We start from the raw sequence: 24,685 nt of genomic DNA, 5'->3' as shown, positions 1-24,685 counted from the left end.
ATTACCAGGTGGGAGAATTGTTATAGCAGAGGCAATTTAGAAAATCAGGTACGATTGACTCTAGTCAATTTGCATACTGCAGCCCCAAAAGCAAAAAGTCATGGTGTTTCATGCCTGAGAGAGTGCAGTCATTAATGAGACCACCTGGGCAACTAACTTATCCTGAGAGAGAACAGGAGAACTGTGTGTGTGTGTATGTGTGTGTGTGTGTGTGTGTGTGTGTGGGGTCATGTGCCCATGTGTTTCTAAACAAGGGTGCATTCAGAATTGTTGCTAATCAAAGAAGGAAAAGATAATCTTTCAAGGGGTTATCTCTAGTATTTTCCAAAAGATAGTCAGAATCAGAACCATCCCTTTACAGATTCTTATGTGACTGTCCTTGAATGTAACATTTGGATTTACTGTGGTTGTATGTTCTTCCAAAAAAGTTGGCAAAATGCCTCTCTCTGAGAGGTATGAGAATGATTGGAAAGCTCCCTGAGCTGAACAGCAGGAATCTGAGTTCTAATCTGAACCTAGCCATTACATTTCTTTATGTTTTGGGCAAGTTAGCTCTTAAGCCTCTGTTTCCTCATCTGTATGAAGAGTTTGGATGAGATGTTTTCCAAGGCCTTTTCCAGCAGTAGCATTTGGTGTGTCTAACTGTGTCTCATCCTTGGAAATGGAAAGTCTTTACCTAAAAACACTAACCTGATTATTGCCAAGTTGTGTGTCACGTCTGTGGAGTACTCCCAATGAGCGAAATGAGAAATGAAGATCAAAAAAGAATGGAGGACAAGAGTCCAGCTGCCTATCCTAGCATACAAATGTGTCTCCATCAGGCATGGAAAAGTACGTGCACAAACACTACAGATGGTGGGTGATTAGCACCATCTTTGCAGCAAAGAATAATGCAGCCCTCATTCCAATCGTGTGCAGTGAATCGACTGGTCTGAGAAGTCCCTGACAGAGAGGTTTCACTCGTGCACTCCATGAAGAAAGGAAAGGAAGGCAAGCTGGAGCAGGGGATACCAACATTTATGAACTGACTAGTTTCTGGTGTTATCTCAAAACTCTCAGGTCACCACTGAGAAGTAATTAATACAAGCTCCATATGCAGGAACCTGAACTTGGAAATATTAAGCAACTTAGCAAGTTAAAAAATATATACTGTTAAAGAGTAGAACTGGGATACAAACCTTGTCCTAACACACAAGCTCTTTCCAGCGTAATACCTCGTAGGTGCAGAAAATGCCGCATCCTTTAAATCTTGTCTATTTTTCCCCTTGTACTCATTCCCCACCCCCTACTTATGCATACCTTTTCAGAGCATCACCCAGAGAACATCGCTGTCCTGGAGGACAGGGTGGGAGGGGCACTCACTAGGTCTCCACTTCCCTCCCTCATAATCATTTTTACTTCATGACTGCCCATTTCATCCACTTCAGCTTATTAAAAACAAGGCCTCTTTCTTTTTGTGGAATACTCTATTGTTGGGAATGAAATATCTTAAACAGTTCAAAGTCAGGCTGGTGCCAACGCTGGGAGCTGCGTCAGCATGGAGATAGCAATGGCCGCATCCTGAAAAGCAACCGCAGTTTTGAGAAGCAGCAACTATTTGCAATCCTCCTTTCAAAAACATCACGTTCAGAAAGTGGCACTGGGTGGAAATGGATGCAGTCATCACTTTCAGGGGTTTTGTTGGGCTGTGGCAGCTGGGAGCTCTCTTTTCTCATCTCCTATAACCCACAGACCCTCACACAAAGCAGGAGGTAAAAATGCCGTTGTCCTTAAAATAAAATTTGGCTCTGCATCTACATATTGTAAGGAAATTTTTTATGGGAAAAAAAAAAAAAAACTTTTTGTAAAGGAAAAATGATCACACGAGTTCAAGTAAAAACTAACCAGACATGGGAAAATGGGTATTTTTTTTTTCTGAATAAGTATAAAGGGATAAATATTTTGGGGCAGGACCAACAATCCCTGTTCCCTTTAGTGAAATTTCCCATTCTCACCCTCCTTCTGGCCTTTGCTCAAATGCCAGCTTCTCCAGGAAGCCTTCTCCCATCCTTTCTGTACGACATTTTTTTTTTCCTTTCACTTAACTCCTAATATGTTTTTATCTGAGTACTTCTTTTATCAGGCATCTCCTTCCTATCTGTACTCTGGCTGCTTGTACACATTTTGTCTTCTTTTCTCAGTTTGTCAGCTCTTTCAGGAAGGAATGCACACTTTGACTGATTTATATATTAATTAAGCAAATGTGAGTTGACAGTCTGCTCGGTGCCAAGAACTATCTAGGCATTTAGAGTACAAATATTGATAAGGTGTATAATAACCTGTTCTTTTCCTCAAGGATCTTACATTCAAGTATGGAAGAGAGACATGTAAGCATGCATATAAATTGCAGTTGAGGGTATGCAGGATGCATATAGAATTCATTTTATAACCTTTTAAATATTTTGGTGCCTTGTTGAATGAATGAATGAAAGAATGTGGGTTCCACCCTTAAATAACAGTAAAGGCCCTAAGGAGAAACAAAGCATAAAAACTGGTGGAGAAATGAAAAGCCAGTGATGACATATAGGTCCATGGGAGCACTGTGGCTGTCATAGTCTAGATCAAGCATTCCTGCTAGCCTTAGCCCTGAATCTTTCTTTATCAGTTCTGTTTCCTCTAAGAATGCAGTATTTTAAACATTAAGGGCAATCCTAAGGAGATAGCGAGGTGGAAGATGAATAACTTTGGAGTCCGAAGAATACTGTGTACGAAAAGACAAAATAGGCAGTCTGTGATAAGTGCTGATTGAGGATGCAGATACTAAATGCTACAGGAAACGGTAAATCTGACACTATTCAACAGAAACTTTATGGGATAGGTGTGATTACCAGAGAATGAGAGGAGGGCAAACATATGTGGAGAAAAGCCCAAGCATGGGCCAGGTGATCCAAAGGCAGAAAGACAGATCATGGGACATCTGCTGTCTCTTAGAGCCCATGGTTGAGGATTGTATTCCTACTGGCTAATATTTTGATGCTAAATAGTAAAATGCCATCTACAGTCTTTTATACATTTCTTAAAACATTTTCTCCTGTTGGCCGTCTCTTCCTTCTTGATATTTTTATAGTTCCTTAGGCTCCATGATCCCACATTGTCTTTGTTCTCTTCCTGTTTCCATAATTGATCAATTTATCTTCATAGAGCATCCTCTCCCAACCTCCAAATGTCAGTATTTTCTATGCTTCAGTTCTTGGCTCTGCGTTTGAACTGTCAGAAAAGTCACCACCTGAAATCACCCTGTACTCTTGAATTCAATATTGAATTCTACCAAGATGGCTGTCTAATCGCTATCATTAATTTGATCATTCCCTCCCTGAATTCCACTTCTATTTTACAGAAGGCTTAAGTACATTTACTCATTGATGTACATCATTATATCAGACTTAGCCATCTCTACCTGTTCCTTACATTCATTCCGTGGAGAGATTAATCATCATCACAACCCCACCACTACAAAACAGTCCAAGGCTTAAAACCTCTCCCTGCAAAGCATGTCCCCCCATCGAATTCCTCACTCCCACCGATGGCATCATCATTTTCCCTGTCTCCTCAGTTTGCAATGGCAGACATATTCGATTCCTCTCTCTTTCTGTCTTCATATCTAGTCACTAGAGTTAGGTATTCCAAAAGTCTCCTTGTATAATGTCTCTGGCAGTGGGAACAATCTAAAAAAATATATTGTCAAGCAGAAGTAATCAGACACAGAAAAATATATAATGCCACGCCATCTCTCCTCCACTGCCACCTGCTTCATTCAGCCCTTGACACTTTATGTGTAGGCCTTTGAATAGGTGGTAATTATTCATATTTCTAGTCTCTAGCCTCTCCTAACCAGTCAGCACTTTTTTTAGCCTGATTACTTTTCTTTAAAATACTTATTTAATAAACCCAGCCTCTTTACAATTACTCAGTGACTTGATGCTGTCCAATAGAAGAATAATGCCAGCCACAAATGTGACTTTACACAAATGTAATTTAAATTTTCTAGTAGCTACATTAGAAATGCAAAAAGAAACAAGTGAAATTAATTTTAATACCACTGTTGTTATGTTTAACCCAATATATCCTCAATATTATCATTTAAATATATAATAATTAATATTAAAGAGATATTTCCCTTTTTTTTTCATACCGAGCCTTTGAAACCATGCATCTAAATTCCGACTAGCCACAGCTGAAGTGCTCAAAAGCCATGTGTAGCTAGTGGCTACCGTACTGAGCAATGCAGCTTTACATTATTCCTTGTGCCTCCCATTTCCGTTGTTTGCTCATGCTCTTACCCTTGTATTCCTCCTTTTCCCAACATAATTAGATCTTGATCATATCTCAAGGCTCTCCCAGCTTAAGTTCTAACTCTCCTGGGGGGATTTCCCTAACCACCACAAGACTTTGACCTCATCTCATGACAGGTATTAGCTATACTATATAGCTGGCATGTGCTATGTGTTACTTTTTTTTAATGTGCTACTTTTTATAATTAATGCATGAGAACTGCACCCTAGCCAGATTGTCAATATCTCGAGGGCTGATACTTCCCTCAGCCCCTGATGTCCCAGAGTGCTTTTCACAGAGAAGACACAGTAAATATTTGTTGATGGAGTGTTGATAGTACAGATTCCTAAAATATAAGTGTATAAATAGACTTTATTAATTAACAGTCTTTTATTATTTACCAATTAGCTGTGATAACACACTATACTATTACTAATTTATTATAAGGTTAACGTTACAGGTTTTAGTTAAAATTTATTTTCCAAAACGTAATACTTATTCTTGTTTTGGAAAAATAAATATTAGAATTAGAAGAATAATATACACTAAATGGAAAGTCAAGTGAAGCTAGTATAATTTCAGCTCTATGATTTATTTATTTGTATATGGAGTGATGAGAATATTGATGTCTGAAAAATAGTAAGCATAATAATATTATGGAATATGTAATTTAGTGAGCTCCAACAAATATCGTCTGATTATCTTATCAGTTTGGAGGAATTCTCAGAAACACATTTAGAAGATTTAATAAAAGAATGTGTTGGAAAAAGTGATTTGATAAGGGATCTCCAACACCAATTTGTGATAGGGAGGTTTTGTACAATCACTCATGGGCATGTTTAAACTCTTTGGCAAATGCTTTATCAGGGATTGGTAGATGTGATGGTGGGTTATAGGTTTACATACACAAGGAGCACTTGAGATTTCACACGAAGAATGGCTGATTAAAGTAATGAGCCTGGTGTAGAGTGAAGAGAGGTTGAATGTGGCTAATGTTTCCTTGAGATGGGGATTTGGTAATGTTACTCTCATTTTATATAAGACAAAACTGTCAGTAGACAAAATGGTGGTTAGTTTGAAGGGCATGACTCGTTAACATATTATAAAATATATGGTAAGCTTGACAAAAACAGATCTTACATAAAATTGTTAAATAAGTGAAATCTGTACTTTGAGACACTCAATTTCCACTATCACTAAATGCTCTGGTCTCCCTTCAGGCCTATTCATTCCCTGTTTACAGCCCACGTCACCTCCATGATATGTGACAGGACTTTCAGATGAATTCTAATTTTATTGGGAGCTTTTGAAGCTTGATGATTTCAAGATACAAATATATAGTACAATGATTGGCATTAAGGAAACTAATTTGGGTAAAAGCCCCACATCAGCTCTTAAAATTAGACTATAATCTTCCTGCTAATAAGACAAATATCATATGATATCACTTATATGCAGAATCTAAAAAAATGATACAAATGAACTTATTTACAAAACAGAAATAGAGTCACAGATGTAGGAAAAAAACTTACGGTTACTAGGGGGGAAGGGGAGGGAAGGATAAATTGGGAGATTGAGATTGACATATACACACGACTATATATAAAATAGGTAACTAATAAGGACCTGCTGTATAGCAGAGGGAACTCTTCTCAATACTCTGTAATGACCTATAATGGGAAAAGAATCTAAAAAGTGTGGATATACGTATATGTATAACTGATTCACTTTGCTGTACACATGAAACCAACACAATATTGTAAATCAACTGTACTCTAATATTGTTTTAATTAAAATTAAAAAATCATTTAACCATTAAAAAAATGGCTGAAGTCCAAAACTTTTACTATTTACAAGAGTAACTTAAAAAGTAATTTAAAAAATGCTTCTTAAACTCAATCAGTATATATTTTTTAAACTCTTGGATGACTGCAAACAAAATTAGAGCATCTGTATAGTTTATATATGGATGTGTTTTCCACGTAACAGCTATTGTCAAATGGATAAAACCTAACTTGCTAATGCATGTTATGTGTGTGTGTTTATATTTGTTTGTTTATTTATTTATTCTTCTTATAATTAAGGTTATTGTTAATTTAAATGTGGACAAAGAGTGCCACGGTAGGGGGAAGCAAATTCTATACTGCTTGACAGTTACATTTGGTGAATCCAACTGGGAAAGTGGAGGGCGTGGGTAGAAAATTGGCTGGAAAAGAGGCATGATGTATGCCAGAGGCTGTGTAGGAAAGCTGAGGTACAACCTGAAATAGTGTTGGGAAGAACACCAAACATAGCAGGTGCCAAAACAAAGGATACAGAGTGGACTTTACAGTAAAGGGAAAAAGCCGTAATTGGAAAAAATAAATAGACGTTCAAGCAGGTAAGATTTAAACAGGCAAAAGGAGTAGTTCAGGACATAGTGCTTTGAAAGGGGAGATTCCTTCCTAGATTATCAATTGTAGCTTTTGCTTTTTGTGTGTGTGTTGGCTGGTAGGGCTAAAATATGTGTGCAGGAAAGTATGGCTTAAAATAAAGGGGTTTGGGACATGGGGTAGGTAGAGAATGAAAAAGCTATAAAAATGTCTATTAATTATAGATCATTCAAATAGTTTGAATTTCAGAAATCTAATTCCTAAATAAATCTGTTGAGTCTTTTAAGTGCTTCTTCAGCACTAAAATCAATCCAAACATTGCCAAATGCCTTAAGAAAAGAAATAGAAACACACAAACAGAAATCAAGGGCAGTTATCAGCTTTAGGCTTAAGAGGTGAAAAAACATCACCACTCCAGGCAATAACAGAACGTAGAGAAAATAAAACTGAACAGAGTCTGAACAAGAAACCAGACTCAATGACTGGCTTGCTATATAACATTTAGGTGATAAAAGACAGTTTTCTATACTGTTGAGTTCGTAGTCATCTTGATCTTGACCGTCATCATGTCATCATCATGGTAGCCCCCGGTTATCTGACTGTGGTCAGCTTCTTACCATGATTAAAAAGCCTTGCATAGGGCTTCTGTGGTAGCGCAGTGGTTGAGAGTCCGCCTGCCGATGCAGGGGACACGGGTTCGTGCCCCGGTCCGGGATGATCCCACATGCCGCGGAGCGGCTAGGCCCATGAGCCATGGCCGCTGAGCCTGCGCGTCTGGAGCCTATGCTTTAAAAAAAAAAAAAAAAAGTCTCACATAATCTGTGACCTGACCTACACCTCCTCTCCCACTCCTCCTGTATCAGGCTCTTCCTAGTTCACTATGCTCCAGCCACACTGAGCACATTTGTGTTCTTCAAACACTGAAGTTTTTTCCTGTGTCAGAGTCTTTGCACATATATGCCCCTTCTAGAGGTCTTCACCCTTCTTTTTAGCATGGCTCTCCTTTCTGTTATTCAGGTCTCAGCTCAGATTATTACCTTTCAACAAGATTTTCCTGACTACCCTATTCAGCATTACCCAACACTGCCCATACAATCTTGCCTGAAAGTATCCATTCTTCTATTTGTCTGTCTGTCCATCTATCTACCTTTGTTGTTTATTACCTGTGTTACCCATTAGCATATTATCTCTATCAGAGCAGAAACCTTGACTGTTTTACTTCAAACTGTAGTTCCTACTGTCTGTATAGAAACAAAGTTATTTAGAGTGGCATGAGATAGTGAACAGATTATAATGCACGATGGTAATGTAAGATACTTTATTTCAGTTCTCATTATTGGTATGGCACACTTATTGGCTAACCACTAGCGAACATCAACTAGCTTACAATCTCTGAAGCTACATGAGTTCCTAATTTTCTAATTTTTAACCCTGAATAAGTATACCTAAGCCAAAGTCTAGAGGAGTATGCATAGGAATACATATCCCTTTGTGATTACACTTGTGATTAGCTGCTGACTTCAAAGACGTCACTTTCTATGTAATGACATCAACACTGAGACAAAGCATTCAGGCCCTTCCTGAGCACAGAAAAACCTTACACAAAGATGGTACTGCAAGTTGTTTCTTCTCTTAACCTTAGCTACACCAGTAAGTCCTCCCTCTTAGGGTAATATGTCAAGAAAACTTTAGTGAGACCAGTTTATTCTTTTTGGGCAATAAGGAAAAAACATGTTCACATAGTTTCAAAAGAAAGAGAAAGTAAAATATAGACATAATAGTGAATAAAAATATGTTGATATAAAGAATCCAAAATTTTTTTTCAAGGGACAATACAGCAATAGACTAAGTTTAACATTGATTCAAATTTGAATGAAAATAGAGTAATAAAAAATGAAGCATGAAATTGAAATTACTTGAATTCACTCATCTCTTACAATCACTTTTGCATCTCAGTAAACTAAGAAAGCTGTTTAATTTTCTCTTGGGTTTTAGGACGAATCTTTGCATGTGTTAATCTTAGAAATTTTGAGGTTATCATCAGTCTTCTTAATCAAAATTTTTATGATTACAATGAATATCCTCAATATATAAGAAGTTATTACAAGTGATTATACCAAAGAGATAGATAACTATGCAAATTGCATAAGCATTTCAGAAACTAACAAATACAAATTTAAAAAAACACTTCTCAATCCAACTGATAACCAAAAAAACATACAATAAAATGATAAGAGATGTAATTTGATTTATCAAATTGACAAAAATGTAAACATTTTAAAATAGCAGTATCTACTATTAGCTATAGTGTGAGGAAGGAGGCGCTTTCATGGCTTGCTGGGAGGAGTGTTGAATGTTATGGAGTGCAGTTTGGCAGTAGGTATTATAACTTTTGTAACTTGGTATGCAGGCTTGACTGAGTCCAGCAATTCATCCTAAGGAAATAATCATGATTCATGCAAATATATAGCCTTAAGGATGTTTATCACAGGGCTGCTTATATAAGAAAAAAGAACTGACAACAGCCTTTTTGATGGGTCTAACAAATTATATTTCATCCATAAAATTCAAATTCAAAATAGTTATGTATGCAGTACCTAAAAATGTGGTAGAAAAACAACTATATCATTTAAAAATATTCATAGAATAGTAAGTAAAAAATAGAAACAACATGCCATTACTGAACTTACAAAATATATATTAGTGCATAGAAAAGAGACCACATGGCTATATACCAAAAAGTCAATAGCAGTTAAGTATTGGTAATAGGATTATGAATGATTTTGTTTTATTTTTTTGCTTCAGTATATTTTTGTAATTTCAACAGTGAATATTATATTATTTTTTAAAAAGGAAAATATTATTTTTATAAAATGAAAAATAAAAACTACACAATTATAGTTAATGATTTACTCTGAATCAGAGATGAAATAATGAAAAAAAAGAGCAATATCACAAGGAGTAAAGAAGAAATATAAATTAGAAAATTATGAAAGCAACTAAGTATAAAAAAAGGAATAGGAGGGCTTCCCTGGTGGCGCAGTGGTTGAGAGTCCACCTGCCGATGCAGGGGACACGGGTTCGTGCCCCGGTCCGGGAAGATCCCACATGCCGCGGAGCAGCTGGGCCCGTGAGCCATGGCCGCTGAGCCTGCGCGTCCGGAGCCTGTGGTCCGCAACGGGAGAGGCCACAACAGTGAGAGGCCCACATACCGCCAAAAAAAAAAAAAAGGAATAGGAGAGATTCCGAATAGTGTTTCAGTCCAAGAAATGCACTGTGAACAGGTACTAGACCTTTTATTTTTATTGTGAATGCCAAAAACTACTAACAGTCAACAAAGTGTACAAAGTTTAAAAAATGTGTGTTTCTGTCATTTATTTTCTTTCATCAGCATCTGAAGATTGATGTTATTTCCTTCTAGGCTTTTTAATGACTTGGAAAATCGTAAATGAAATTAAATACAGTACATAAATTCACTGAATATTTCTTTTGAGTAATTTCTGTTGCCACCATTAGATATGATGTCTCATTATTACTGCTGTAGTGCAGTCTATGGTACTTTGCACTGTAAAAATAATTTTTGTGTACCTTATCCCATTTATTCTCATCAAAACCCTTGGAAGTTGTATCATTTCCACTTTACAGAGGAAGAACCACAAATCTAGCAAGGTTACATGACTTCCCAACATCCCAGCAATGCTCAAAGCAAGTGGAAACGAACAAAACCAAGCCTACCATAGATCATGATTCTCAAATGAGTAATAGTTTGGAGAACATTCATACGAGACATGAAATCCCTATGTTTTATTTTCCTTCTATAATAATAAACTTAATTCCAAAATTGTTTGTTCTGCTTCTATGAGCAATCATCATGAGTTTGTAAGAGCTGCTGATTGCAGAGCATCACAGAACAGTTTCCAGCTACTTTTATCAAATCATATCATAGTTTTTTTCCACATTTCCTACACATCTTGCAAAAATAATGTTCTGCAAATTATTTTGACATCTTGTTGAGAATTTTAGCAAAGCTTTATTCTTCACCTCTAATTTGATTTTAAAAGTATGTATGTAGTAAAAGATATATCAATATTATTTAAGACATGAACTTTAGATGAGGTAATTATAAGCACCTATTAAATAAGTAATTAGACATCCAAGAGTCTTTGAGGATAATTTCAGTATCGAACTGGAGACAAATTTGGTTAATTTCCTAAAATATTATATTTTTTGTTTCCTATCTATTTTTGAAGTTTTCTACATAAGAATTAGAAAGTAGCCTCTCAGAAACGCAAGAAATAATTTAAATTAGCTTCTAGCTCACAGAACTCCTTTTCACCCTCATTGTGGTTATGTGGAGGAGGGAGGTGAGATGCAAACATCCAGGTAGATAAACTATGTAGCATACTGACTCTGAGTTTCTTTCTCTATTCACATTCAGTGACATTGTCTCCATGTCATGGCATCTACCCATACTTATCTATATGCTGGAAATTCTCAAAATTATTTGTGTAGCTCAGACTTTTCCTCTGAGTTCTAGAAACCTTTCCCTGACTTAAGATTTCCATTTGGTTGTCTCATGGGGTTTCACAAATAATATGTCCAAAATGGAACTTTCATATTTTCCTCAAATATTAATATATTTTCAATCTTCTCTATCTCAGGAAATGGCAGCACCATATATCCAGTTGCTTGAGCCAGAAAATGCCCATCATCCTTGATTCCTTATGTTGCCCTACCTTCACATCCAGTGCCTCAGGAAGTCTTTTCCTTGTACCTACTCATTCTATCATGTAGGTCCAGCGTCAGTCCAGCAGCCTTTAACTCCACTACCAATATGGTAGTCCAAGCCTCCTTACAGAATTTTATCTCCCCATCCAACCACCCTCTATCCAACCTGGTAATCGCACAGCAGCCGAATAATCTTTTAAACAAAAATTGCAATAATAAATCCATTAATTTTTCAATTGGCTAATCAGGCAGTTAATGCCCTAGATTAAATATCTATTTCACACACTTCCACTTGTTTATCTTAGAGTTTTATGAAGTTATAACTATAATACACAATACATGTTAAAGCATACAGTTTGATGAGTTTTGTCATCTCTAAAGCCATCATCACAAGATAACAAACATATCTGTCAACTTCAAAAGTTTAATTTATAGCCTTTTTAATGCCTCCATCCTCTTTTCCCCACCCATGTCTACAAATAAGCACTGATCAGCTTTATGTCACTCAAGATCATCTGGCATTTTCTAGAAATTTATAGAGATGGATTAATACTTCCACTTGCCTAAGCTACTCACAGAATCCAAATTGATTTCTCTGGTTCCATTCTTACAAACAAACAAACAAACAAACAAAAAAACTAGGGTGAGGAAGTTTAATGAAAATCATTGGGAAAATGCCAGTATGGGTTGTCCAGTTTTCAAAACGGTTTATGAAACTTCTGAAACACTATAACACTTTCATGTGCTTTTATCTTTTTCAACCCTAATAAAAATTATATTAATAATGAACTTTCATTTTTAATTAAATTTTTAATAAGCCTTTTCTTGGCCCAATTTTAAAATCTAGATTTGTCTCTCTCTTTTTTAACATTATCATCATGATTTGGGAGATTCTATCTTTCTAGAGACTCTGTGATGTTAGTTACAGAAACTGAGCATGCGTTGTGTGTGTTTACCAAAGAACTAAATCTTAACTATGCAAGGAATTCCTTACAATGCAAAGAATATTCCATTTTGTAAGAATTGTGTGTAGACTTTTCCAACACAATTTTTAATTTAATAATACTTGATGATTGTATTGTTATTTATTTCAGATTATATACAATTTTGATTATATTGTATGTTTAATTAATATTCTAAACTGTAATTTCTCTTCCTAGAATAATCATAGCTTTTTTGCTTATTGTTGCTTTGAAAGGTGAATTTTAAATTGCTCTTTAAAACGAGAATGAAGGGAAATGCCAAAATACAACTAATTTCACTTCTTTTTGGAATTTGACATTTTCCACTATCTAGGTAATATAAAAACACACCACCTAAATGAGGAGTATTTTAATAGCATCGTTTTCACAACATTTTAATTGTTGTCACATTTCTTCTTTGTTTAGGGAGACGGCTGGTAAACACCCGTGGGATCTAAAGAACAAGTAAGATTTAAAACATGCTAGTTTTTTTTTTTTTTTTTTAGTGTGGTTTTCAAATTTTCTCTGTTTTATTACTTAATAGTATTTCTTAACTACTATAAGCTGTAGCTTCTTAGAAAAGTGTTAGCGATTTTATTACAGCGCATGAGGAATAAAAGTGAACTTTCAACACTTTCAGATTATTTGGAGGCTTTAAAAAGCTGCATGAATTTTCTGTGTATGGTAGGCAAACAGAAAGACATTACAGATGGAGTGAAATTCCAAGCACAAAGTAATGGGCATGTTTTTATTTTGAGTGAGTTCAAATCCTTAGAATGAATTTTTATAAGGTAATTTTTTACAACATATATATGCTATTACTGTCTTATTCCTAACCTCTTGCCTAAGAGTAGAATAGGTCACAGAGTGGTTCATTTGTTTCACCAAACCTACCTCATGGAGAACCATGAGAGATTTGCACAATGTAAGGTACATCCCTCAAATTGGAATGAGATGTGTTGGGATGGTGAGGGGAGGGCCATCAGTTAATGGAGTAGAAAAGTGAACAGGTGAAATAATGGTCAAAAGGAAAGCAAATGAGTAAGGGGAAAATTGAAAATAATGTCAATAATAGGGAAGAAAGCAGATCACCATAAGGATAAAGAGAGTAAACAGATTGCATACACTTTATTGTCAACATTTGGAAGAAAGGAAATAGAGGTAGAACAAATTTATAGAGTAGAGATTGGAAACTAAAAAGAGGTAGAGACAGGGTATGTAATAGGTTGTACTTGAGAAAAGGGGAGAGATAAAAGTAAGTGAAAAGATGGAGAAAGTTACATTTTTAATTTTTGCTACTTATTTGACAATTTAGTTGAAACTAGAACTTGAGTTGTTTAAAAAATAGAAACATTGAATATTTTTATCTATTTCATTGAGGAAGAAAAACGTCTAGTCATTGTATAATTATTTGATGTTTCTGTGAATCTTGCTCTATGCTCAATTTAAGCCATGCTCAAATGAAGAAAATGTTTCTTGATTTGTTTCAAGTTTTCTTACGAGTGTTCTAAACCTGCTCTACTCTTGAAATCACTTGACTTCTAAAAAAGGGAAAATCATGCATTTAGAGAGGTGAAATAAGTCATTAAAATGTGTTTCTAATCTACAGAAAGCGTATGTTAAACAATTCAAATTTATAGTCAGAACAGCTCAAATTACTCCTGCATTTGGGGACACAAAGCCCTAGATTTACCCTGTAGTTATCCTGTAATTGCTATTTACAGGCAAAGGAAAAGTGAACACGGATGCTGATCTCAATATTAATGTAGAGATTTACCAAGGAACCTTGTAGAATTGACAGTTTTCTGTCCCGAAGTGTAAATCATAAAGAGTCATCCAGGTAACCTCCTTTTTATTGGCATAAAGATACAAATAGGTAAAAAATAATTCTTAGCAGCATTTTCACAATATTTTAATTAGAAAGTGTGGCTTTGGGTTTATGGTTGTTGCTGTTTTTTTTTGTTTTTTTTGTTTTTTTTTTTTTTTTAGCAGCTATTATGTGTTAATCATTTATCATCACAATAAAAGGTCTCTTTCTTCCTAACATTTGAAGTATCTTGGGGAAAATATTTTGGTTATTTATGGTCTATTATGTATAAAGCTATCACTAATAGTCCACCATTCATTATTTTCCTAACTATAGAGTAGACTTTGATGATGGTAGAGTGGAAAGTGCCTGTTGACTCTCACTCCAAAATACTGGGTAAAATTTCAGCAGCATCATTAAGATCCGCTTACTCACCCGGGGCCTCAATGTTTTAATGTTCAAAACAAGGATAATACTGCCTACTCAAGATTGCTGTGGCATTTGAACAGCTTATCAATCTGAAATTATTTGGGACTTGGTCAAGATTAATAGATGACGTACCTGGTGACACTTGGGTTCTAGCTCTCGAGAGTTTCCTATCCAGAATCCCATGAGTCACATAAATGATTTTGCAAGGATTGTTGCCAGTGTTTGCACTTGTGATTCAAGTTTATCATTTAAAATGTTATTGGGGGGTGGGGGAGGGTAAATCAACCTATCATTCAAAAAGCTTTAGTCACCATCATCACGGCTCTATATCTGGAGTGCAGGAAAAGTCCTTCAGCATCATCAAAATCGTCACCTGCTTTCTGGTACTTTATGTTCCTCAATGGAAAAAAAATCTAGGATGCTCTCTCCTATTTTGGTAGTGCTAGGCTAGGTGGTTTTACAAACATCTCCTCAGATAATCCTCACATCTGTCATGTAAAGAATATCTGATTGTCCTCTTTTCCAGATAATTCTCAGAACAGCCAAATAACATGACTAAGGTCACCTAGCTAGAAAAGGGAAGGAACTGAAATTGTGGCTCAGAACTCTGCCCACAGCTCATGTACATTACAAAACACCCTCCTACCTTCCTTAGTGAAATATAATATTTTCAATACAAATATTTGTAGAAGTATTGTCACAGTGATTTTATCCACATTGGTGGAGAGAAAGCATTTTACGGTAAAGAGGAGGTGAAGCAAAAGTGATTGCTAGTTGCAAAAGAGGATGAGGAATGCTGAAAGGGTAAGTAGTAAGACAGTCTCGCTAACTCAGTATTGTGCCTTGGATAAGCTCTACGGGGAGGCATTAGTAAGCATTAAAAAAATGCATCCTTCTTGGCCAGTTGACAGCAGAGTCAACCTCAAGTCCTCCTGCGTGTACCTTTAAGTGCCAATACATCTACATTCCTCTGACAGTTTAGCAGAAAGAAACTTTATTTTCTTTCTACTTACTGTTAACAAAACCCCAAAGCTTCTCTTTTCTGGCCCTGCTTTTCTGCTGATGGTGTGAAGTCTGTGGTTCATCTGAGTTGGTCTAGGTGTACTTATTGAAGTCAGGGAAGAGAATAACTATTATATCTAAATGCACATTGAACAATCCCTTTGAGGTACTAGCCTCTTGAACTTCATTAAGGAAAAAAAGATAGCTGTTAGAAAGTAAAATGGAAGTCCCTGCATGATTAATTTTAAAAATAATTGTTTTTAATTAACTTCATTAAAATAAACCTGTTTTATTCTTTTGTTAGGTCAATTATCCTAGACTGTTAAACAAAATCAACAAATAATTCTCTTTCTGGTCCTTCACACACACACACACACACACACACACACACACTCTCATGCACAGATGTACATACAAATACTTAGACACATGTACACACATACTGTGACAATATTTTTCCCTCTCTCAGTGAAATATTCTGTGTTATCTATTCTGTAGAATATATTGTATAATGTTGAAAAAGTGATTTTGGAGAAAAGTTGAAATGATTGAGGCTTAAATGTGTTATGACATTTTGAAACTTTAAATAATCCACGCCTATCTAAACCCTGTGTTTTAAGTAGTCATCATCTTGTTTCACAAATGAGAGGCTGTGTTTAGAAATATGTTTTCATTGTGCTGATATCACAGTACAGATTTCTCTTTCCTCAGATTGTCTCCAGTGTAAATACACTGCTTGATAAAGATGACAGTGAACTTAAATTGATTGCTAGGCAACTGTATTGTTATTACCATAGATAAACACTCTTATTTCCTCTTTGGTGTTTTCCTGGTAAGGAGTTTCTGGACAAACATAATGCTTTCTTTTGGGTTGATTATGATCTTATTCATTCTAAGTAATCACATAGGTATCCTTTATTCTTTAGGATTTAATGCATAGAAAAGTTCAGAGGGAAAGGGTGAGCTATTAGATGGTGTTTTTCAAGGCATGGTGAGAAACAGGGATGTCGTTATTGAGGACCATTTGGAGTCCTGTACATGAGCAATAATCTAAATTGTTCAACATAAGCATATTTCCATCTAGATTCTGAGAACTAAGCATAATCTTGGGATCGTGGGGAAGTTTTATTTATAATATCCACTTTGTTCACGAAACTCAAATAAATGCTTCCAGAATGAAATGAGGTAATAGCAATGGACCAAACAGTTGTTTATTTTACATGGCTACCTCTTTATTTCCAAGGAGAGTTATTGTTCCACTGTGAGTCTTACACAGAGCTTACAATTTACTTGATATAGAAAAATGTTCATTATCTACCACGACTACTGTTTATGAGGATCAGAAGGCATCAAGAGGGCAAAAGTGCAGCAGCCAATAGTAGTTCAAGAGTGAGGGGACACTCCGAGCGCAGTCTCATCGTCAGGCTGGTTAAACTATAAGATGCACCTAGCAAGGATTCATGTTACCCAGGAACCCCAGCTTGCACATGGACCACTAGAGTCACTGTAATGCCCTTTTGTGAAAGGAAGGAAGGGTTGAGTTAGTGAGACCAGAGTAATGGAACTAATGCTGACAATGGCGTTTTCGCTACCACTATGAAAAAGCACAGTAGACACTTTCCAGTGCCTGGTACACCATGGTCTTCCCTGAATTTTGATGTCAGTTCAGCTGTCTGGCTCAGGGCAGAGCTGGTCCTGTGTGGAGTGCCCATATATTTGTAGCCATACAGTAGTGCTAATACTTGGATCTCCTATATTCTCTTAGAGCCACATGTTTACATCTGGGAAAAAAATCGGTATCCAAAAGGGCTATTTCAGGATAGTGAATGAACTGGCCTCCAGTGCTACTGATAATGCAGCAGGGAAAGGAAGAGGAGGAGGCTGGTTTCTTATGCCCTTTAGGGCAGGAAAAAAGAAAAAAGCACCACTATTCATTAAACATGAACTGTTACCAAATATAGAAGTGAGTGAGCATCCTTTCATATTTGAAGACTGTTACTAGTTCTGTCTTATGAGTGATTGCTTTTTTGCTATCATCAATGATCAGTGGTAGAACACAACAATGACGGTGCAGCACTATGGGGAACTCGCGCGGCACATTTATTGTCCCCATCACCTTGAGAGTGGTTTCCAACATTAATTCTAGTGTCAACGACTCCATATTAATTGTTGTTGCAGAAGCTCTTTAAAATATATCAGAGTTCGGCTACTCCTGTGTTACTTTGATGTGAGTCCCTAAAGCCTCAAGTTGAAAGCAAACAAACATAAGACCTGGCAAGAGTTTTCAAATATCACTGCATTATTTTTTTTTTTAAATTAGCATCTGTACTATCTGCATCCCTCTTTTTAACTCTCTTTCTTTCTGCCCCTGTTAGTATGATTAGTTGTGTTTATCTATTTCATTAAAGAAATTCAGACACTCAAAAATCTTTATTGAAAACTTAATCTAAGACAGTGGCCAACTCTCTGATATAGATTTGATATAGATGTTTGACAGTGTAAGCTAGTGGATCGTGAATGCAAAGGCAAATGACAGTGCTCCCTTCAACAGTACATATCCTAAAATTTGAACCATACAGAGAACGTTATCATGGCCCTGAGCAAAGGCAAGTCACGGGGTTTATTTTAGCATTGCTGAGTGTTAGGAAATTCTGTGAAGTTTTACTCTTCTACCTGATGATATAGGATGTAATGGCAAGGATACATGCCCTCACAGATAACGGTGATTGCAGAATGGCAAAAATACATACATATGGCCTTAGACTTTAACTGATAGAGCTTGATAAAAATTTCAATACTATTTCATAGATCTACCTTGTTCTCATATCCACTTAAAGTAAAACAGTCATTTGACATTGTGAATAGTTTCCCTGTATCTATGTGTGAAAGGAAATCATCTTACCTACCATAACTTCCTTGAGTATATGAATTTATCTCTTTTGTAGTCTTCTCAAATACTCTTAATAATGCTTGACTCATGGTACTCAGTATGTATTGAACAGAGGTATTAGTTTTCTATACTATGTAACAAATTACCACACACTCAGTGGCTTAAAACAACATGTATTTATTATCTCGCAGTCTCTATGGTTTTGTTTAGGCATGCTTTGCTGGCTCCTCTATAAGGATGCTATCAATATATCAGCCTGGGGCTTAGTTCTCTTCTGGAGGCCCAACTGGTGATGGATCCACTTCCAAGTTCACTCAGGTTGTTGGCAGAATTTCTTTCTGACCGTTAAAGATGGGGCTCTAGCTTCTTGTTGCTTGTGAGCTGGAGGCTTCTCTCAGCTCCTAGAGGCTGCCTGAAGTTCACTGCGTCATGGCCCTCTCCAAAAGCCCTCTCACAACATTACACCTTACTTCTTTAAAGCCAGCAAGGGAGAAGGAGAGCCTCTAGACCAGTCCAATAGCAAGATGGAGTTTTATATAATATAGCATAATCAGGGGAGTGAAATCCTATTGCCTTTGCCAAATTCTCTTGGTTAGAAGGAAGTCACAGGTTCTGTCCACACTCAAGGGGACAGGATTATACAAGAGTATAGACACCAGGAGGAAGGGACCCTGGGGACCACCTTCAAGTCTGTCTGCCCAGTAGGTATCAACATTAAAACCAGTATAAGGAGCAGCCCTGATTCCCAACTTTGAGCCAGAATTTAAAATCACATTAGAGAAAAAAACATGTTAGTTTGGTCTTACTAAAGGAAATATAGAAGAGCTGTTAAAATAGCTGCAGAGTTGTCACTACACTAGGTTTACAAAAGCACCATATCCACAGCATTTCCACTTATAAGAGGCTGAATCTTCAGGGAATAGGAGCATATTCTCTGACAGTGAATAGCATGTGAACCTCTTTCCTTGCTGAGTACATTCTGAGTTTCAGGACTTTGAATAACACAGTTTGTTCTTAATGTACACCTCACTCTCTACTGTTGTTTGGACTGTAACAACCACAGAGGTGATTATATGCTATGTAATTACGGACTGCAGTCACTAAGCATTTTACCATCTATTTACCCATAGGTCTGTTTTCTCACATAAGCACTTAATTCTATAATATTTAAACCAAAAGCTCCAGGCTTACTAGTCTTCCAGAATGTGAGAATAATTGTTGAATTATAAGTTATTCCCCCGAGGAACAGTGTGTTGGGACATGTGGGGCCATGTAACCTTGGAGCAGCCCCATCTGTTGATCCCTGAAAAGCTCCCCACCCTTATATCTTCCTGGAGTTCAAAAACAGACACTTTCTCAGGGCCCCGGCAGACCATAATTGCCACTTTCTACTTAAGAGAAGCAATCTCTAGGGTAACCAGAATTCCATAGCAATTTATAACTCGGGCAATCTAACTTATGAGCATACTACAATGAACCCTAACACAAAGGAGAAGTTTTCCATGCCAAAAAGATCACCATAAACCATTGAAATTTAAAAATAATTGTGTTATCCATATTAAGTGTTGGGAACACCCTTTGTGTCTGTTGTGTTATACACACATGACATTTTCAGTCCACCACTAATCCTTCTCACATGTAACAATGATCCTGTGACAGTCCAGTCCATGTGTATCAGTCAGGACCCTTTCAGAAAACTGATGACACTTAAAAAAGATTGAAGAGCGTTTAATAAAGTGACTCTTTACAGAGAGATAGATAGGGTTAAAGGACAGTGAAGCATCCTGGGCTAACTATAACTGGAAGCTACTTCCACACCCAGGCTCGATAGAACACAAAGTTATCAGAAGCCAGAAAGACCTGTACTGTTTAAGAGGGTCACCCAACAAGACCCTAAGATAAAAAAAAAAAAAAAAAAAAAAAAAAAACACCAAAAAACCATATGACAACATGTACCCTGGCAGGTAGAGAACAAGGAAAATAAACACCGTGACTCCTCATTTCTTTTACCTTCTAATTTTCTACTGGTGCCTCACATTGAACTAACAAGAAACTGCAAGGCAGGAGGGCCTGGTTGATGCCATCCTAAAATGTTAAGCTCATGAAGCACTGAGCAAGGGGGAGAAGGTTGAATGGGTCAGGAGGGACAAGCAGGGATTATCCTATAGCATGTCAGTGTTCATCAGAGCACAAAGATAGCTGTAGATAATTTTGTCCCTTTGTTCTTAAAATTCTAACTTTTGTTCATGGTCTGATTTCTAACAGTTTCTTCCTTTTATGCCTGGGGAGTATTCGTCAAAGATATGTTGAATCTCTTGAATGTTCTTCTAACCATTCACACTTGGAGTTTCCCCTGAGGCAATTCCTAACAATTTCCATCTTTCTTCAGGCTGGCCAACTTTAAGACAATTTGATAACTCCAAATCTTCTTTAGAGGAAGACCTAAGGACTATAAGGAACAAAAAACTACCCCAAATCCCTCCACACAAGCCCCAAGTCAACATAAAATTTTCAGAACTCCTTAAAAGAAGGCTAACCAAAATCTGGGGAGAATTTCTAAATGTAACCATAAATTATAGCATATTACTTAGTACTTTTGCAGTCTGCCCTAGCACTCTTCATGCAGAGAGAAAAATAAAATAACTTTTGAGACAGACTATTTTAAAAAGGCACATGCATTGCAGAATGAAATCTTACAGTTTTATCAGTGGAGAGACAAATACTTACTGTATCTAAATTATATTGATATTAACTCTAAACCTAATGGTTATTCAACTTGTTTTTTATTTCTAAACACTCATACAAATTTTTACAAGTCATATTTTTCTCCATGCCAACTGACTTACCTTCATAAAATCTTTCTCTCTTCAAGTTTTATAAAAAAAATTAAAAATTTTTTTGGCTGTGCTGGGTCTTCGTTGCTGCCCATGGGCTTTCTCTAGCTGTGGCGAGTAGGGGCTACTCTTCGTTGCGGTGCACAGGCTGCTCATTGCGGTAGCTTCTCTTGTTGAGGAGTAAGGACTCTAGGCATGCGGACTTCAGTAGTTGTGGCATACGTGTTCAGTTGCTCCCTGGCACATGGGATCTTCCTGGACCCCGGCTTGAACCCATGTCCCCGTCATTGGCAGGTGGATTCTTAACCACTGCGCCACCAGGGAAGTCCCTCCCTTCAAGTTTTAAATTAAAAGTTACCACTGAAATTTGTAGCTCCTTTAGACGTTAATGTGAGGACTGTAAAAGCTATGCAACCCAACATTTCAATTCTATTGGGTTTAAGTTTAGCCTTTGTATGACTTAGGACAAGTCAATTTTTATTAATTTTCAATTTCCTCATTTCTTAAACAGATGATAGTTCTGTTTATCTTTTGTTGTAGTTTTCATAATGTGCATATAAATAGTGTTTTGTAGATGCCAAGCAAAATATTGATGATAATGGAAAAAAATTACAGAATTAATATTAGGCGAATGTAGAGATGTCTGTACTTCTGTAGAGAGGTCTACCAGATTTATACTTCTATAGATAGGTCTACTAGATTTAAATATACATTAGCTTGATTTCGTAGGTTTTTGGGTTTTATTTTTTTTAACTTTATGTGTATTTCTTCCATCACAGTATGCCAGACACTACTTTGGTTCCTCCTTTAATTATAAGCATATAATTAAAGACTTGTCCCTTTTAGCACAAAGTCATAAAACTTATCTTAAGCAAAATTATTCTTATACTTTATCTGACATGATACTTACTGCATTAATATTATGCTAAAAGAGAAAAAAATAAGATTTTATATAGTTTTTCAAAAGTTATATTAGTATAGCATTTTTTGAAATTCTATAACCACCCATTCCCAGTATATTATTAATGAGTCTAGATAATAATCTTGGAAAAATTCCAAAACTCATGTTAAACAGTGGTTGGAATATTTTAACCCAGAATCGCACCATTAGATTTCTTTATGTTTCCTTTCTCTCATCAACACCAGAAGCCAATGATATCACAGGTGCAAAGTTTATATCCTCCCTTTTTCCATAGAAGTGCCAGACTGGAGACTCTAGAATGCACTCTTACTAACAGAAGGGAGAAGGTATGGGTTACCTAATAGCTCAATATGGACTGTGGCTTTCTTAGCTGGCACATAGGCTAAGTAGGCACCCAAAATGGTTAAAAATATTAATAGATAGCATCTTGTAACCTTGTCTTTTTATTTATCTGTTTTTCATACCTGTTTTCCTCAAGATTTTTAAAAATCCCTGATTTTTAAATGACGTTTGTTTTCCATTTTTAAGTGATTTTAATTAGCCTCTTCTTCTATGACTTGGTTAAGAAATTTTAGCCAGAGGTCAATAAGAGTGTAACGACTTTCCCAGGAAAGACAGTCTCTTTATTCTTCTAAAATGAAGGATCATCCGTGCTTATATGATTGGTTGCTATGGTTTGACTGAACAGATTTGTCTCTATGGAACAAAGACTTGAATTCTGTCTATAATTTTTATTCTGCTAAAATGATGATTCCAAAATACATATTATTGTGTGTCTCATTCCTGCTTAGATACGTGCTTTTTACAAAGAATGTAAGGCTTTTCATGAACTGATTCCTTCCTCCTTGTCTAGCTTTATCTTTCTACCTTACTTCCACTTCCAGGTGTCCTGTGCTTTTAGCACTATTAAACTTATCATATATTGCTGCCACAAGAGCTGGCTTCTTCTGTGGTACCATGACTTGTATATGTGTCTCCTTCAGTTAATCCCATGACACTCTAACTAACTTCTAATAGCCCTACTATACTTCATGTTAATAATGTATTTATATGCCTATATTTTTCAAATGTTGGCGAACAATTTGAAAGTAGGGATCTCATCTGATTCTTCTTTGCATCACCAGTGGAGTACCTAGTATACAGTAGGCTCCAAATATTGTTTATGGATAAGTAAATTGTACCACAGACAAAACTTAAGACGTCTAGAAGAATGCTTTGCAGTGAGCTGCAAGAATTTATTGACATCTTATCAAGCAAATGGAATCGTCCTAAAAAAGTCTTATGACAGTCACAATTGTGTATGTAGGAAAGTGAGTAAATATTTGGGTTAATTGATAGGACTTGTATCTTTTTGTTTCTACTGTGAAATCAGAGAGGTTTCTGGTCTGATCTCTAACTTTCAATAGTTTTCTCGGTTTCAGTTGCTGTCTTTTCTAGTCACAAGAAGGAAGGAGCCCCAGAATGCAAGATTATGCTTCATTGTTTTAACAGAGACAAAATTACTGTCTGTCATTTTAATTGTATCTTGTATTTTGAACTTTTTGGAAATACAATTAGCAAAAGCAATATAAAAGCCATATTGATTTAATGTCACTGTTTTAGCCAGACTCAGTCAAAAGGAATCCATAAGCATCCTTATGCATACCACATACTCCTTGTATTTTTTTTTCCTAAGTATGTTTCCAATTCAGGTTTTTAAAACTTGGAATCAGTTTCCCCACTTAAATTGTAGTTATAAGCTCGCTATTCAATTCCAAGCTGAGGTCACATAAGTCTAGTTGATCCTTAATGTAGCTTGGTGGGGAGGCCCAGTGGCCACAGGCCGTGGGCCATGAGAGGATGGTGCGCTAGCAGACCTGGGCTTCATTGTATATTTGTTATGTTATCCACTTCCAAATGATAATTCTGTGCTCTCCAAGTGATGTTCTTATAAAAATGATTTTACAGTAAATTTGGTGTATTATTAATTCAGCAAAATACTAAATGAGTATAGAAGAAAACATATATATGTATATGTCACACACACAGTACACACACCTATACATACATAGGCATAGTACACTTACAGCGTCTTTCACCCCCTCAGGAGTTTAATATGTGTGAAAAAATAGTTTAAAAAATTCAAGAAAATAAAAGAAATGGTTTAAGGTAAAATAATAAAACTTAAGTAGTTGGCAGGGGAAAAAAAGGAAGGTTCAACTAGAAGAGTTTATTCTTGTATTTTTTTTCCTTGTAAATTCTTTGGTCATTCACATATTAGTATAGTTATTATTTTAAGTACTTTTTGCAAAGAAGAAATATTAAATTACATGAATTGATGAAGACATTTGTCTCACTGGGTGGAAATGAGGTCATCATTTCCTAGAAACTCAGCTTTCATGTTAAGTAATTCCCAGTCCATATCTTAATATCATATAGCTAACAAAAC

General features: G+C 36.2%; 1 protein-coding gene across 4 annotated transcripts in view; it reads left to right on the top strand.

Moving 5' to 3' along the window:
• PTPRD (protein tyrosine phosphatase receptor type D) overlaps window positions 1-24,685 on the top strand; it is a 1,574,709-nt gene that overhangs the window by 899,853 nt on the left and 650,171 nt on the right. For all 4 annotated transcript variants that reach the window (XM_082842820.1, XM_082842821.1, XM_082842823.1 and 1 more), the window contains one exon: window positions 12,800-12,838. The gene's annotated coding sequence lies outside the window, so the exon portion shown is untranslated. The remainder of the gene's footprint in view (window positions 1-12,799; window positions 12,839-24,685) is intronic.

Source organism: Leucopleurus acutus (assembly GCF_964270905.1).
Source record: "Leucopleurus acutus genome assembly, chromosome: 7".
Taxonomy (NCBI): Eukaryota; Metazoa; Chordata; class Mammalia; order Artiodactyla; family Delphinidae; genus Leucopleurus; species Leucopleurus acutus.
The sequence above is the reverse complement of the archived record's forward strand: the minus strand, read 5'-3'. Positions and strand labels throughout refer to the sequence as shown.